We start from the raw sequence: 4,848 nt of genomic DNA, 5'->3' as shown, positions 1-4,848 counted from the left end.
GAGCGGGGAAGTGAGGCATCCTAGTGGAGAGTGCCATGGAGCTGTGCAAGCCCGGTGTCCCCATCCCCACCATGGGGCAACCCGCTGAGCGGAACCAATAATTCCATTGCCTGGTCAAGGCCCTTTGATTCCCAAAGTCAGTTGTAGGGATACAGGCAGATTCTCGTTCCTTGGCTCTCCTTTTGCCTCATTACTTCTGATAGTTACAATCTTACTGAAATGGATCACATTTTCTTTTCTTTTAATTTTTTTTTTTTTAACCAGGACAGGGCGGGCAGCAGAAGAGGCAGCAGAGCTCCACTCACTGTCAGGCTGTTCATGGCGGGAACTGCCCAGCCTCACCTGGCAGGGGAGGGGTAGGGATGCTCCAAGTCGTGGGTAGGCAGAAGGGTATCCCCTGGCCACTGCCCCAGACAAAAGCCCTGTTAAGAGGCCACAGCCCAGCCCCATCGCCAAGCCCCCAGGAGCCTGGCAGCCACAGGTCTCCATATTGTGCAGTGGGAAACCTTCCTCAGCCTGCGCCCCCCAGCCTCAGGGCCATGTTCCAAGGCTCCTGGCAGCCTGCTCGCGCATCGGTCAGTCACTCTGCGCCCTGGCCTGGCCTCTTGCACCTCTCCCCTGCAGGCGGAAGTGAGCCTTCCCCCCCATCATATTTCCTTTAACTTATAAAAGCCTATTAGCCTTCCACCACAGCAACTATTAAACAAGCTGTCAGTCACAACCTTGCCAATGGTTTGTTCCATTGATATTGTGTTGTTCTTTTACCTGCTTTCACCCTCAGTGCCAACATCAGTTCCCACATATTTTTTCATAGGTCCTTAAGTCATTCCCCACCCCCATAGGTGCCTGGACACTGTCTAAAAAGACTACAACCAACTCCAAAGGTAGAGAAGCCATTCAAAAAGTGCCTCCTGCCGAGACCAGGCCAGGAGAGCAGCTTTGCTCCAGGAGGAGCCCATGCCGTGGACAGCTGCTGTCAACCCAGAGAGCAATTTGCCTCATGGACAGGGGAGCTGCAGAGGGAAAGGGGGTGGTTGCCCCTTTCATACCCAGTTCATGATGCCGTGTGGGGGGTGGGGGGCTGTTGAACTCGGCAGGGCAGGAGCACAGTCTGTAAGATGCACAACCACCATCTGTTGGCCTTTTTGCTCTTGTCTGGTGAAAGCTGACCTGAGAGGGAAAAAAGGGCACAGCAGGAATGTGAGGGCACCCGTGAGGGCACCCGTTTCTGGCCCAGACAGCTCTGCCTTAAAGCTCAGCAGTGTCTACCAAGCTCCTTTTTTACCATGTGGGATGGAAGTTGCTGGAGGAGCCTCACCAGAGTGCATCAGAGACCTAGGATTGGTGACTGAAAAGAAAGGAACTGTCTTAGTTTCTATTTCCCCATACACAGGAAGGTCCCAGGCTGGACCTGCTCAGGAGATATTTCCTTCTAGGGCCTGAGAAGCTGAGAAGGCCTCAAAAGCAGATCATTAGGGATCCCTTTCCCAGCATAAGGGCAGACTCTAGTCTCCCAGATGGATCAGTAGGATTCTTCCTGCCCACCTTCACTGTCCCTCTCTCACCCTTAGGATGCCAACTCTTACATTTCCCATAAGAGCACCATCTGCCAGCAGAGAAGAAACACCAAGAGATTGCTATGCCTTTGCTGAGAGGTTTCTCTACTCTCTGGCCATACAAAAACAGATGGGCATTTTATACATTAATACCAGAACCACAAGAGAGCTTTTGGTTTTTTTGGGTTTGGGGTTTTTTTTGGGGGGGGGTTACAATTTGCAATATTTTCATCAAACTGATTAACATAGCCTTCATGGTATTTTCTTAGTTATTGTGTTAAGACATTTATATTCTACATTTAGTAAGTTTCACATGTACCCTTGTAAGATCCACCTAGGGTGTGGTCCCACCAATTACCCACCCATCCTCCCCCCTCCCCTCTCCTCCCTTTCCCTTTCCCCATATTCTGGGGCTATAATTGGGTTATAGCTTTCATAAATTAGTTTCATAGAGCTTTTGGTTTTGTTTCTGTTTTTCCTGCTCCTGTTGCAGGATGCAGGGTCTGCTCTTAGAGATCTAAAAGTTAAGCTGCTACAGACCCTACAATACAGGATTGGTTAGTTGTCTTCCAGGGAGTGGCTAGGTCCAACAGCTTTGATGAAAAGGAAACCCCCAAGGCCTGTAAACAGGGGCCCCAAGCAGCTGAGGGCTGACATAGTCTTCAGTATCTTACTTGGGTTTGTCTTGAGAACCACACTTTCCTCATCAATCTGTCCAATATGGACAGGCTGAACCCAGACCCAGGCCCCAGCTCCAGGGATGAGCACATGGCTCAGTCAACATGATCCATCTCTCTGATATTCCTTTTTGTGTTAGGATGGGCATGTGAAGAAAGGGTTTTTGTTGGAAGTATTAGAAAAGAGAAGCTGTTTCCTCTAAAGTTGCAGAGATATGAGGTTGTAGGTTTGGAGCTGCCCAGATCACTGTTGGGGGAGAGTCCACCTGGCACTAAAGCCAAACTAGAGGCAGCCAGAGCCAGGGAATGGAGAGAGGCAGCTTCTTGGCATAATGTAAGCACCAGTAACCACCAGCACAAAGTATCCTGATTTTACACCTATGTCAAATACCAGAACAGCGAGTCCTCACACTTGTATGCCTTAACACAAACCCACCTCACCTGGCTTTAATTCAGTCAGTCTCCCAACTGTTGTCCCTGCCTCTCAAGCCCTGTCACCATATATCAGGAATAACAATCTTTTCAAAAATCAATTCAGTATAATACACACATATATTGCCTAGTGCTTTCAGCTGAGAAGAAGCAATGACACTCCACTGGCAACAACCACACGCAGCACCCAGATTTGGGTTTCTAATATCATTCTCCAATAAAAGAAACCAGGGACCTCTGGAGAAATGCCTGATTCTAGAACTGGGGCAGGAGAGTAGAGCCATCCTGTAGAGCCAGAAAGTAGGGAGGTGCTTTATATTAAAAAATGTGATGGAGGTACGTCAAGGACAGAGGAACCAATTTAAAGAACTACCAATGTCCAAAGCTGGAACAGTTTGAGCAAGAAAGTCAATAAAGTAGTACTGGATTATAACCCAAAGCATAAGATAAATATCTGTGGATCTATAATGACATAAATGCACATTTGAATAAATAAATAAGTCTCCAGTATAGAAACATTCCAAATAATTTATGTAGATGTGCCATTCTTGGGAAGATAGAGAGTAAATCCCCAATCTGTAAGTGTGGGCTGCACATTTCTTTCCAAAAGTACAATGTGGAAAGGTGGGAGAGGGAGAAGTGTAACTTCATGATGAATGAACTTGGCAAACTGCCTCAGCATGGAGATCAAAGTCAACATCAACAGTGATGAATCATGTTGATAATATGTCCCCTTGATGTGCTATGAGAATGATACTTTATCTCATGGTTTTCTCCCCAAAACACATTACCCTAGTCTAATCATGAGAAAAACACCAAATTCCAGTTTAGGAACAGTCTACAGAATACCTGACTAAGGATCCTCAGAACTGTCAAGGTCATCAAAAAGAAGAAAAGCCTGAGAAACTGTCACAGCCAAGAGGAGCCCAAGGACATGTGATGACTAAATGTAGTGTGGGATCCTAGAACATAAAAAAGATATTTGGGAAAAACTAAAGAAATATGAATGAAGTATGGACTTCAGTTGCTAATAATGAATTAATAGCATTTCCTTACTTGTGGCAAACATATCATTCTAATGTCAGATGTTAACAGTAGAGGCAATGGGAAAGAGTAGATGGGCACTGTATTATCTTCACAATTTTTCCATAAAGCTAAAACTATTCTAAAATAGAAAGTTTTTTCAAAACATTATCTTGCCTGATGCAACCTCAGGAAAATGCTGCACGTGGGACAGCACGTGGAGTTGACCAAAGTAATGAACCTAGGTGATCCTTGGAGCTGACTGTAGAGGTGAGGACATGTGGGTTCCTCCTCAGCTGATGCTGTCAGCCTTGAGGGGCGCTGGTCGCTTTTACCTTTTGGGATCTGGAATAGCGACGCAAAAGAACTTACCATTGGGGAATCGTCGCAGCTTGTCTGAGTCCTGCCCACAGGAGTTGCCCTATCCGGATTTCAACAAATCGCCCTCTGTGGTGTCCAAGTGCCGAGGAGAACCCAAGCACCATGTAAGCAGTCAGAAACTGGCCAAGACTGTGGCCCATATTCTGCAGGGGAAACGAAGAACTCAACAACTATTATTGAAGTACAATCCAGGTCCTGGAATCCTGACTCGGGCATTGCTTGAAACTGATGCCACAGTGGTTGCCCTTGAAAGCGACGGAACATTTATTCTACATTTGGAGACCTTAGGAAACAATCTGGATGGACAGCTAGACGTCGTCCACTGTGACTTCTATAAAATGGATTCTAGAAATAGTACATAAGTCAAGCCACCCATTCTGATTTCACATACTCTTTTTCAGAATTTGGGAATAAAGGCATGTCCTTGGTCAACAGGGGTACCTTTAAAATAAGGTGACCAGATTTTAACACTGGTAAAGCAGGGCACCATTGATGGGGGCAGGGGGGGTGTCTTAATTAAAAATTTGGTCTATATGGAGCAACAAAAATTTTCATAGAACACAAAAATAGTATTGTAATATATATTTTTTAATTTCAACATAAGTACAACTTACAAATATAATACATTTAAAAAATTATGTATAGTATTATTTTATTCTTTGGCATATTTCTCATTTGAGTGAATTTTTTTAAGTAGATTGCTGTCATTGTTTAAAAGGTAAGGAAATTTTCACAAGAATTTGTTAAATTATATTTCACACATAAAATGGCTTTCAAAG

The sequence above is a fragment of the Otolemur garnettii genome, unplaced genomic scaffold, assembly GCF_000181295.1.
Source record: "Otolemur garnettii isolate 467f Iridium unplaced genomic scaffold, OtoGar3 scaffold00068, whole genome shotgun sequence".
Classification (NCBI taxonomy): domain Eukaryota; kingdom Metazoa; phylum Chordata; class Mammalia; order Primates; family Galagidae; genus Otolemur; species Otolemur garnettii.
The sequence above is the reverse complement of the archived record's forward strand: the minus strand, read 5'-3'. Positions refer to the sequence as shown.